The following is a 14075-nucleotide window of genomic DNA, read 5'->3' on the forward strand; positions in this document are numbered from 1 at the left end:
ATAAGGTCACTTGGGATGAGTACGGATTTGAGTTCGTGATATAATGAATGGAGCTATTATTATTTCTAAAGCAAGTTGAGAGTAAATTGAGAAAAGACGGATCGGCTAACAATGGTTGAATCGGCACGATGGTGGCAATGATCAGTTCCTTCAGCGCATTGAATTATTCATGTGATTTGTGGCGGTACGTGCGAGGCTTGACGGCCGCCGTAATTGATTTTATTTGGAGGAATTAAAGTATTATGACATGTTATGTGCAGAGGGATCCCAGAAGAGTTATGGTGGTTTAGACTACTACTTGAGGCCGGTATTTTCTACGGATATGGGAATTCAGTCACGTGTTGCAATGGTTCTCTTGAAATGAGTTAAGAAGATGGTTTCTATATGATGAAGTGTTTACCCTATTAGTGGTTCGGGAGTCATGATGGAATTCTTGTACTCCTGCACATTGGTGTGGTTAAGTTCACTAAGTAGCATGGGATTCGAAAGTTGAGGATTCAAGATTTTGGTTCGGTGTTGACAAGGATGTCATGAGCTCGGATGAGCAGGAAAAGGATTTAGATGTTTAAAGTAAGATGGTATTGTTTTCGGCATCATCTAAGGTCGATGTCAGGTGTAAGAGACCTTATGTATTGATTTGTGAATTCTTGATATGCTTTAATGTATTAGTGTGACCGGTGGCATAGATGTGCAGACTTGTTACCTGGTGCGGAAGGTCGTGGGAGCGTGTCTCACTGAAATATTGTGTAAGAGTGACATATAGTCACTTGATTGAGTGAAGATTGAAACCAAGTATAAATATTGTGGTAATATCGTTGATTCGAGAATTTATGACTGGAGGGCACTCAGTTCATTTGGTTGTGGACTGTGGAAGTTTGTTCCGATTATGATGGCTATTCTTGTGTGTTATGGGAAAAAGGGTTATTATGGATCCTTGAAAGGTTATTAGCCTAGTACGGTGCGATCAGAATCGGCTAGAGGTCTGTGGATGGATTTAAATATGAATACAGGCTCTATATCAGGTCGGATGTGTTCATTTCAGCATGAAAGCTCCCTATGGAGGAGTATTCGGACGTTGGATGTCGTTTCTTCGTCGGTTATTTCATGTAATACTATATTGTGCCGTGTGAGTTATGAAACAGCTTAATAAATTTCTTATGTGATGAGGTTCCGCGTAGCGATGGTGTTATGTGAGCAGGATGGCTCTCGAGATTCAAATCATATATCGCACCTTAGTTGTGCTTGAGTTTTGTAGCGTATGGCGCTGTCGGTTCTTCCAAGGATGGTATTATGCACTTAGCGTTCTTGTGTCCGATGTTCGAATATTTTGTAAATAATGAGCATTCTAGCTCGGTAAGTATTTTCTTATAGATTCTTTTTTTGTGCGGATCGGGTTGCACGCCGCAATAGTGTGATGTTGAGTATAGTTCCCTATATTCTATTTTGTGTGTTTTTGTGTCCCATTTTCTGAGGAAGGTTCATGACACCTTTTCAGTTATTTAATTAGTCACGTGGGTTGAGTAATCCTTTTCATAGTCTTTTCTCCTTATGTATTGCAATTGAGTCCGTAGCTTATTAGCTCATTGTGGAGTCATATGAGATTTTTTTGTCATGTCTGAGGTGGCTTATTGCCTGAGCAGCTTATATTAAGTGAGACGGGGTTATTGGATCCGGGATCAATACGATCGGATTATATGAAGTATAATAAAGAGCAAATACCATTATTTGGTCCATAATGAGGCAATGGTTCTTGTCAGAAGGAGAAACTCAATAATTTGTTGACTCAGCAATTGGTTATAAATTTCTACACATTTCTTTCATTGTGGAAGTAGTTCAAGAGTTGGAACAGGAATTATAGGTATCATGAGGTATGTTGTGAACATCAGATTCTTGGAATTTTGGCTATTATTATCGGAGGAGGTTATTATATTCATGCGAATGATGCGGTGCATGGTCTAAATTCAACAAAGGTATGCAATCTTGTATTGGTGCATCGTGTAGTGATTGATACAACATTCATAGGTTGGCAACAAGCATGGTGGAGAATTCTGGATATTAGAATTGGGCTCTAAGTCTTATTTGCCTAAATAAAGGGGAGAATTTTCAGATTGGCTCGAGTTAATGTGCTCAACTGGGTGTGGTAGCATGGGTAGGTGCACGAGGTGCATGATTTTGTACAATTCAGGAATAGTCCTTAGCACGTTCGAGGACAAACGTATATTTAAGTGGGAGAGAATGTAATGACCCAACCGGTTATTTTAACTTTTAGAACCCCGTTCCCTAAAATAAATTTCCCCGAATGTGCTTTTATTGATTTATGACTTGCGGGGATGGTTGGTTCGGAATTTGGAAGTGTTCGAATTGAAATTGGAACACTTGGTTCCTTAAGTTAGCCTTAAAAGGCTAAGTTTAACTTTGATCAATATTTTGAGCAAACGGACTCGGATCAGTGTTTTGACAGTTTCGGTAGGTCCGTATCATGATTTGGGACTTGGACGTATACCCGGAATCAAATTCCGAGGTCCCTAGCCCGAGATATGGAATTTTGATAAAAATAATTAAAACATTTAAGTTCAAATAGTGACTGAATGTCGAATTATGTGCAAACGACCCCGGAATAGAATTTTGATGATTCCAACAGCTTCGTATGGTGATTTTGGACTTAGGAACGTGAGCGAAATTTTATTTGGAAGTCCGTAGTAAAATTAGGCTTGAAATGGCTAAAACAAGAATTTAAGTTTGGAAGTTTGACCGGGGAGTTGACTTTTTGATATCGGGGACGGATTCCGATTCCGGAAGTTGGAACAGGTCCGAAATATCAATTATGACTTGTGTGCAAAATTTGAGGTCAATTGGATTTGATTTGATAGGTTTCGGCATCGGATGTGGGAGTTAGAAGTTCAATAGTTTATTAGGCTTGAATCGATGCGCACTTCATGGTTTCAATATTGTTTGATGCGATTTGAGGCCTCGAGCGAGTTCGTGTTGTGTTTTGAGATAGGTTGGTATAATTGGACGGGGTCTCGGGGGCCTCGAATGTGTTTTGGGGTAGTTTCGGATCGAATTTGGATGAAAAGCTGTTACTGGTTTGCTGGTTCTGGTTTTGTTCTTCGCGAACGCGAAGGGAGTCCCGTGTCCGCGAAGAAGAAAAATGGTGGTTGCTATCTTGTGCTTCGCGAACGCGAAGAGGAGTTTTGAGGCCGCTGGGTTTTGGCCTTCGCGAACACGAGGTGTAGTTCGCGAACGCGGAGGGATTGACTGAGGAAACTACGCGAACGCGAAGGGTCAATTGTGAACGCATAGAAGAAAGGAGGAGACGGGCCTAAGGCTATTTAGCCTACGCGAACGCGATGGCTTGAACGCGAACGCGATGCCTTGCATGGACAGACTTCGCGAATGTGACACTGGTCACGCGAACGCGAAGGGGAAATACTGGGGCAGGAACATTTGGCCTTCGCGAACGCGAGGCATTTGTCGCGAACGCGAAGAAGAGCGGTTCTAGGTAGTGTTCTATTAAAGACGGGGGTTGGACTCATTTCCACTCCATTTCTTCATGGGAGCCGATTTTGTGGATGAATTTTGAGCACCCTTTCCACCATCAACCATGAGGTAAGTGATTCCTACTAGTTGTGAGTTAAATACAAGGTCTATACATGGATTTAGACATGAAAATTTGTAAAAATTTGGAGTTTTGAAGAAAAACTTAGAAATTGGTATTTTTGATTTTTCACCACGAAAATGGTTATGGAATTGGATCGAAACGATATAATTGAGTTCTTGAGATTATGGGTAACGATTCCCTCCGGAATTTTTTAAAATCCGGGCATGTGGGCACGGGGTGAATTTTAAGAATATTACCATTTTGGGTTGGGTAATTGAATTAATAGCCTTATTTCGAATTATTGAACATGTATTAATTATTTTATATAACTTTTGGATAGTTTCGTATTTTTCGGCATCGAATTGAAGTTTTTACACGACATCGTGGTCGGAAGTGGGCATTGAGACACGGTAAGTCTCTTGTCTAATCTTGTGAGGGGAAAATTACCCCATAGGAATTAAATTGAATAATTGTTGCTAATTGCGGGGGCTACGTACGCACGAGGTGACGAGAGTCCGTGCGTAGTTACTATTAATGTTAAAGTCCGGGTAGTTTAGGACTCAAATCATGAATTACATGTGTACATTGTATTCTTTGTTTAATTAATATTAATTGATATATATATATATATATATATATATATATATATATATATATATATATTGTGAATTGTCAGATAAAGATATTAAAGGATAGAAATCTCATATGCTTGATTTTCTGTTTGAATTAATTAATTGTTAAAAGAAATTATTTTTCCTCCCGAATTTATCCTATAATAAATATACTCTCTTTCCGGAGGTACATAAGAAAATGTCCTCCTTTCTTGTGGAGCGGGCCGAACGCCTCGGCAGGATAGATGCATCTATGGATCGCGCTGCACGTCCCTCGGCAGTGTACACAACACTCTGGATCGGGCCGTACGTCCTCGGCAGAAATCGTGCTTAATAATAATAATAATCACATGATACCTTAATAGTTTATTGCAGCTTGTGAGCTAATTGATAAATTATAAATCTTTGAAATTTATTGAATTATTATTCCTACTTGTTAAGGATTATTGTTATTCCTGTAAATGAGAGTAATTGATAAATTTATAAATTTATTTGAATTGAAGGAATTTAGTTAATATATTGAGAATTGCTGCATTTGAAGGAATTTAATTATTTCTACTTATCAATAAAATTACTGTTAACTCTGTGAATCAAGTTGATATAAATATTTTTATTTCATGATTATTTAATATTATTGACCTATAGTGAGTGTCAAAGTCGGTCATCTCGTCTCTACCACTTCGAAATTAGGCTTGATACTTACTGGGTACACGTTATTTTCGTACTTATACTGCACTTGCTGCATATTTTATTGTGCAGGTACATATATGTATAGCGACCTTGTGGGCGCAGAGGTGTGGTTAATAATTGTGGGAACATAGGTGAGCTGCATTCTATAATACGATCCGCAGCTAACAGAGTCTCCTTCAGAGTCATTATATTTTCCTGTCTAATTTGTATTCTGGACAGATACTGTATTTTATTTTAATTCCCTAGTAAATGCTCATGCATTTGTGATACCGGATTTTGGGAATGGTTGTGAATTGTTTAGAAATGTAGTTGCTAAAAATATTTATCATTTACTCTATGAATTTTATCTTTACAATTTCATTGAAGAAATTTTTATTTAAAAAATACTAAAATGAGTAATTAAGTTAATTGATTATGGTTGGCTTGCCTGACAGTGGTGTCCGGCGCTATCACGGCCTTTTTGAATTTTGGGTCGTGACACTCAAATTAAAAGAATATCAAAAAAATAAAAATAAGAAAAGAATACTAAAAAGGCAAGGCCAATGTATCAAGAGGCATTAGAAAGCACGGGAAGCCACTTGTGTAACTTTCACTTTTTCTTCACTTCGATTTGTCCACTAAATATTTAAATCTTTGTACTCTTAACTAGATCTGTAAATGTTTGCATTTTTGCCTGTAGTAGACTTAATAATTTGCCGGCTGCTAACACCAAATATTAGTAATACTCTATTTGATTAATATTAGTAATATTTGGCTAATATTAGTAATATTTTATGAATTAATCAAATTTTATAATGAGCTACTTATAAATAGACATAACTGGCAGTTTCCCTTTCTAATTTTCCTTGTTCAACTCAAAGGTGTAGACTGATCACAAAAGTCCAACTTCATTTACCAATTCACCCTCTAAATTGCAAATCTTGATGTCAAGTGTTATTCTCGCTAGGACTAATCAATCACTAACTATTCTTTACAATAAATTAAAAAACTAGCGAGACGTTTCTGTTGAGAGAAAAAGAGAGACTCGAGCTCGCATTATAATTCCTTTTATATATACCATGGCCTAAAACACTAGTTTGTGTTGGCTGCATGCAGCTTAATTTATTTGCCCGATAGTTAAAACACTAATTAAGAACCTGGACCAAATTAGAATTCAACCTATTCCTAAACTGACCCAATACCTAACCCCACTTATTCCTTTTCATTCTGAAAAATGTTCAAGCACTCATAATGTTGTTCATTGTTGTCCGCACATTTCGTTCATTGACTTACAACCATTCATATCTTAGTACGATTTTTTTCCAAGTTTAACACTGTTCATATTGATTGATAGCTCACAAACAAAACAAAAATATTAATGCCTAGGTATCTTGAGTTTTTTTTGTTTTTAACCCCAGGAAAATCCGCTGCCGCTACACTAATTGGCACAACCTCTGCCTTTCGGGTGAGCACTCTGTGCACGCTGGCTAAACCCTCCAATATGTAATAGCCTGCAAACCAAACAGGGGATGTAAACTGCACTAGGCATACATGCTCGACCCCGAAGGCATTGAAGGGGATCGATCTCATGTTATTTATATGGATGATCTCCCTCCAAACCAAATGGACCATCCCCAAAGGGACATCTTGAAAAGTTTATCACTAGACATAGAATAGTAAATGAAAATATGAGTGTTTGGGCATTTTTAATAAATAAAAAATGGATAGGTCGGGTCAGGTATTAAATCGATTTAGGGTTGAGTAGGGTTCTAAATTGGTCCAAGTTTTTAATTAAGTATTTTACTCCCTCCTTTCTAATTTATGTGATAGTGTTTGACTGAGCAGTGAGCACCAAGTTTAAGAAAGAAATTAAGACTTTCGAAACTCGTGGTCTAAAATGAGCTATAAATATTATTCGTTTTGGAACTGAATAAAAAGAATAGAATATCACATAATCGGAAAGATGACCATTAAAGCTAATTAGGTAAAGTAAAGTGACTTTTGTAAGACCCCAAAAAAAAAAACATTGAAGCTTAATCAGGTAAAATTAAAGTGATTTTTGGAAGAAAAAAAAAAATAGACAGACGACTTTGATAGCCAATTACCTAAAATTAAGTAACCATCTGAACAATCAACTCTAATTGTTTATGAAGGGGAAAAACACCCTAGATGAGATTCTCCTTCGTAAGATGCAATTCGTAGCGATTGCCAAGCTTTTACAGACTTCGAGTATTATATACTCCAAATAAATAAGGGGTATTATCACTTTTAGCACGCGTTATAAACTATTTATATTTGGTAGCCGAAAAAGTATATAAAATTTATATAATTTTTGTATATAACATACAAAATGTATATATATATATATATATACAAAAAGAGTCAACTATTATTTTGAGAGCGGCTATTCAATGCCATTTTTCAAATAAATAAGGAGTATGCTGTTTGAGAGACTTCCAAATAAATCTTGAACTAACTAATTGAAAGAGGGGCGAATGAAAATTTGCTTATAGTATAGAGAAGAAACTTTTCTATTTTTTGGTTGGGAGATGTCAAATGTTAATGTAGCCATTAAGGGAGAGCACTAAAAGAGACAGAAGGCAAATCAATTTCTTGGGGTTCTTTGCTAGATGAACAGAAATTGGTTGGATTTTGCCAATAAGGCTTTTTTAAGGCCACTCCTTAAATTTAGATACCTCCATTCGCTTAGTGGTTTAAAAGAAGTTGGATTTTCTTCTTCTTTTTGCACACAATGTAACCCAATGACTAACTGGGACGAAATTTAAATAAATTAAGAAAAAGGCCATTTGTGCGAATGCCTCGAAATGCAGGGAAGGTTATATCTGTATTATTCCAATGAATCATGGGGCAAATTCAAGGCATTCTCAGGGATATTATTTAGAGATTCGCCAGTATTTATTTTATCCTGAAATTTAAAACTAAAAATCATAACTTCAGGACAATTCAGGGTATTTTATCCTGAAAAATAATACTGAAATACTGAAATTGAGGACACACTGACTAATTTCTAAATAGCAGCCCTTTAAGTGACTACCTGGTGTCATTTCTACATGAAATCATTACTTATCAATGAATTAGTAAGACAATATAACGGGCTTTATTGTGGTATCGTCGTTTGAGTTTGAGTTAATGGGCCTCTAAAAGTCACTAGCTCCGTACTTTCTCTATCTAATTTGTTTAAGTTTTACATTCGGAAATTTAACTTTCTATAACAAAAGAATACACCCTATTTATAATAAATCAAAATTATTTTAAAATATTATTTTCTATAGCTACCTTTTATATTTTATAGCAAAATTAGTATTTTATGGTATATACTACCATTGAGGCATGAAATAAGGGATGAAATACGCTATTTATGTTTTTCCTCTCTCTTAGATAGTTGGACATACCTATTTTTAAGGGATTGCCGTTACTGTATTTATGAATACATGGCGTGAATACATGTTAATACATGCGCGTACAACTGTATTCATGAATACAACATCGCGAATACATGTGAATACATGCGCGTACAACTGGACTGCTCTGATTTTAGGCCCTTTTTGTTGTTGTATTCATGAATACATGGCACGAATACATATGAATACATGCACGTACAGCTGGACTGCCATAATTTTAGGCACTTTTTACTGTTGTATTCATGAATACATGGCGCGAATACATGTGAATATATGTGAATACATGCGCGTACAACTGAACTGCCCTGATTTTAGGCGCTTTTTGTTGCTGTATTCATGAATACAGCAGTGCGAATACATGTGAATACACTACCGTAACAACTGAATAGTAGCTATATGAAGTAATTATGAGTAAAGTTGTGGTATTGTACTTACACCTCCACCTGCATACATCGGGTGAGGCGGCGGGGCCGCTTTGTATGAAGATAGTTATAGAGGATCTCATCTTAAATCCTATAAATTATATTGATAGCTCTTAATAAGCTTGCTCTGGTTTAAATGGTTATCTATATCATGCTATTGTCACCCTGATTCATCATATTCCTATTACATTTCTAAATTCTTAAATTGGTGTTTGGTTTTCATACTAGTACTATTCGACGGTATTAACGTCCCTTTTTCCGGGGACGCTGCATCTTTAAATGGATGCAGGTGGTTCCACAACAGGAGGTATTGATCAGTGATAACAACACACCTTCTTTCCAGCTGATTTGGTGAGCTCCACTTCATTCCGGGGTCATGTATCTTTTGTTCTTTGTGTATTCTGTTTGAGATATAGCCGGGGCCTTGTTGCCGGCATTATCATTATACTCTTACTTATCTATAGAGGCTCCGTAGACATAGTGTGGGTCGTGTATTGGTGCTGGAAAAGATAAGCCATGTTATGTTGTGGTTGTATTAATTGTCCATTTGAGACTTTAAAAATGATGAAACTATTGATAATAAATTGGTATTGTAGACATGAACATCTTTTTGTTTAATTAATGAAAATATGTATTATCTCCATTCGTAGATGAGTTTGGGTAGAAGGAAATCTAACAGGATTGCTCGGTCGGGTTCACTCGGTTGAGTGCCGGTCGCGCTCCTCGATTTTGAGGCGTGACAAATTTGGTATCAGAGCCTAAGGTTTTAAAGTGTCCTAGGAAGCAAAAACGTTAATAGCCACTAAATAATGATGGTTTCTGAAAATTCCTCTTCATATTCTTGCCACACTTCATACAATAAGATAAGAAATTCAGTAACTTTTGGTGGAAATGATATAGTTGGAAACTTGTAATAAACTGTTCACTAATTCGACTGGTTCGAGAATGATAAGATCCGGACTAATATTAGTAAGTTTTGTGCACAAAAATCGAAAGATTATTCTCAATTAAATCTGAAGATGTTAAAAAATTTGACTTACTATTTCAAACACATATAGTTACTCCTTACATCTCAAATTATATGTCGTGCTTTCTAGAAATAGGTGTCTCAAATTATTTATCATTTTAGAAGTTTAAGACAAAATAAATTATATTTTTTTTCTCATTTTACCCTTTATAATAATTGTTCTTGAAGATGGAGATAGCACATAAATATTCAATAAAGAGAGATTATATCTTAAGACATAAATAAGCGTAAAATAGTGTTAGGGATATAGTAGATATGCCCTAAATCCAATCTCACATTTGATGATTTGAACATATTTTTGTGAACGTTATTTGATTTAAAAATATATGACATCTGATAATCTTTTATCATAGTTATTATTAATTATTTGATTAACTTGATAAGGTCCTTGATTAAATTTTGAGACTTGACATTGTGATGGAGATCATGATAATGAGAGTGAAGCTTCTTATAATTTAATCTAAATTTGTTCTTGATCATAGGATTATTAATCTGGACATTAGTAATCTGGTTAGATCAATATTTATGTGATTGTCTTTATTGGATAAAGATTAGTTGATCTCATTAACTAAATGTCATGACCCAAAACTAACCCCTGTCATGATGGCGCCTATTGTGGAACTAGGAAAGCCGACTCATTTCCAAACAAACCGATATTTTCATTTTAAAGATAATTTCAAGGTTATTTTACATAAAACCTCCATTAAAAGAGTTCTAATCAAAGAAAAATAGAAGTGCGGAAAAGAAAAGCCCGACATCGGGGTATCACTAGTCATGAGCATCTACTATAATCTGTCTAACAATATCAAGGCTAACTCAGCCTGAAAAATAGCTAAATACTACTATAGGAAGATAAGAGGGAGAAGAGCAGGGGCTGCGATCGCCAAACAGCTACCTTGCTATCTCCAAGAAAAATCTGCAACCAGAACACTCAATAACCGCTACCGTATCGAGCTACACCTGAATCTGCACACAAGGTATAGGGAGTAACGTGAGTACGCCAACTCAGTAAGTAATAACAATAAATAAAGACTGCACAGTAGTGACGAGCAATAAAGCATATAACATTCATATCAGGAAATCTCAGTAAAATACCACATGCTCTTAAAAATCAGGATTTGAATCAAACATCTCGTTTAAACCCAGTTCCAGTAAAATAAATCATTTAAAGATATTTTTCCAACAATTTTTCAAACAAGGGCTCAATGCAAGGTGAGCAAAAATGATTAAATCATAAACAGCCCCTCGGGCAAAACATCACTCATATACAGCCCCTCGGGCAAACCTTACAGTCACTCGTGCCACTCGGGTACACCTCACAATCACTCTTGCCACTCGGGCATACCTCACAATCACTCTTGCCACTCGAGCATACCTCACAATCACTCTTGCCTCCTAGTCATTCAGCACTCGACACTCGGCACTCGCACTTAGTAGCTACCTACGCTCACTGGGGGTGTGTACAGACTCCGGAGGGGCTCCTTCAGCCCAAGCGCTATAATCTGCACGGACAATTCACGTGCGATAATAATAAAGTATGCTGCAGGCGGGCAGCCCCGATCCACACTCATCCTCACAAATCAGGCCCTCGGCCTCACTCAGTCATAAAGTATGCTGCAGGCGGGCAGCCCCGATCCACACTCATCCTCATAAATCAAGCCACTCGGGCATTTCAGTAAAACAGGGCATTCGGCCCAAAATATTTATATGCATCAAAATAGAGTCATAAAACTGAGTTATGCGGTAAACAAGTATAAACATGACTGAGTATAAAATTTTCAATCTAAAACAGTGAGAGGATGGTAAGAAACAGCCCCTAAGGGTCCAAACAGCATTGGCGCAAGGCCCAAACATGGCATTCAGCCCAATTTATAGAAATTCTTTCTAAAACATATAAGTATCAAATGGTTTCAACAAAGTATGCAACTTTATAGTTGCTACGGTACGGACCAAGTCACAAATCCCCAACAGTGCACGCTCACACGCCCGTCACCTAGCATGTGCGTCACTTCAAAATAGTAGAATGATATGAAATCCGGAGTTTCATACCCTCAGGACCAGATTTACAATCGTTATTTACCTCAATCTGGTCAAATCTCTAACCCGTAATGATCTTGCCTTTGGACTCGGCCTCCAATTGCTCCGAATCTATTCACAATCAGTACAATACCATCAATACGCGCTAATGGAATGAATTCCACAAGAAAAATTACAAAATTAGACCAAAACCTGAAATTGGCTCAAACCCGGCCCCCGGCCCACGTCTCAAAATCCGACCAAATTTACAAAACTAGAAAGCTCATTCACCCACAAGTCTAACCATACCAAATTCATCAAAATCCGACATTGTTTGGTCCTTCAAATCCTTAAATTAGTTTCCAAAAATTTCAAGCCCTAACCCCTCATTTTCACTAATTACCATGATTAAAACAACGGGAAATCACAAGTATATAAGTATAGGGCTCAAGTAACTTACCTGAACGAAATCCCCTTGATTCCCTCTTCAAATCTCTCCCAAAAGCTCCAAAAACCGAGTTGAAATTGTGAAGAATGACCAAAATTCGCGAAGGGTTCTATTTATGGTTTCTACCCAGGTTTTTCGCACCTGCGACCATTTTCTCGCACCCGCGCGACCACACCTGCGGTCCAAGAAGCCGCACCTGCGCAACTCACTTAATCACCCAACTTCCGCACCTGCGGACACCTTCCTCGCATCTGCGGTCCCAGGTGCGCATCTGCGAAACCAGCCCAAACTCCTTATCTCCGCATCTACGCTCAAGGCCTCGCACCTGCGGCCTCGCAGATGCGGCCAATTCTTCGCACCTGCATTCTCAGCCTTGGCCCAGCGTCGCCCGCACCTGCGCACTCCCCACGTACACTTGCGGCCTCGCATCTGCGACCCTTTCTTCCACAGGTGCGAAAATAGCAGAAGTAGCAGCTCCAGCTGCAAAGTCCAACTTCGACAAATCCGTTAACCACCCGGAATCACCCCGAGGCCCTCGGGATCTCAACCAAAAATACCAACAAGTCATATATCAGCATACAAACTTAGTCGAACCTTCGAATCACTCAAAACAACATCCAAATACCAAATTACCCTCGGATTCAAGCCTAAGAACTTTTAAATTTTCAAATTTGGCAACCGATACCGAAACCAACCAAACCACGTCCGAATGACCTCAAATTTTGCACACACGTCACAAATGACACTACTAACCTACTCCAAATTCCGGAATTCCATTCCGACTCCGATATCAAATTTTCCATTGCCGACCAAAATCGCTAAATTTCCAATTTTGCCAATTCAAGCCTAATTCTACCACGGACCTCCAAATTACATTCTGTTCGCGCTCCTAAGTCCAAAATAACCTAACGAAGCTAATGGAACCATCAGAAATCCAATCCAAGGTCAAATGCTAAAGAGTCAAATTTTGGTCAGCTCTCCCAAATCTAAAACTTCAACAATGAAATTCTTTCTTTCAATTCGATTCCGAAATACCTGCAACCCAAAATCGATGATTCACACAAGTCAAAGTACATCATATGGAGCTACTCATGCCCTCAAACAACTGAGTGAAGTGCAAATGTTCAAAATGATCGGTCGGGTCGTTATATCCTCCCTCACTTAAACACACGTTCGTCCTCGAACGTGCCCAAAGTTGTTCCAAAAGCCATCAAATCGCTGTGTAGCTTTCACATGCACATGCTCGGGGGTGATCCCACGTCACCCTATCCCATACAGGTCCGATAGCATAGCATAACTAAAATTTTTAAATTCAACCTAGTCCACAAGCCTTCGAATCAAATTTCCAACATCCGAAATTTCCTATAAGATGAGAAGTTTGCATCTATATACCGTATATGTCTAAACAATCTGTACCAAAAGCCGTAACCATAACTCAATTACTCAAATTCAAATACCGCATAGCTCGAATGCTCAAAGCAATGATTTCTAATCACAGTATCGATTCAAATCAACCCAGTGCCGGTAATAACCTCATATCAGACAAAACCTCATTTCAAAACCTTCGTACACCGTCGATGATGAAATAAACATACCAAAAATCATAACCATTCATTAGACCAACAGGTCATGGAGCTCTCGCTCCCTCTAGAAGAACTATAGCCAATTTCAAAGCCGACTTCCGATATTATCCTCCTAATTATACCACAATCAAATCTGATAGCATCCATTCTAGGCCCAATGACCTCGTCTTCTCCAACACGACCACTCTAGTGACATGACACATCAATACAATTTAAAGCCACAACCCGTGCAATCCGTCACCAGATAGCAACATTCCAAATGTACCCAATCGTAAC

This window comes from Nicotiana tabacum, unplaced genomic scaffold, assembly GCF_000715075.1.
Source record: "Nicotiana tabacum cultivar K326 unplaced genomic scaffold, ASM71507v2 Un00001, whole genome shotgun sequence".
In the NCBI taxonomy this organism is placed as follows: Eukaryota; Viridiplantae; Streptophyta; class Magnoliopsida; order Solanales; family Solanaceae; genus Nicotiana; species Nicotiana tabacum.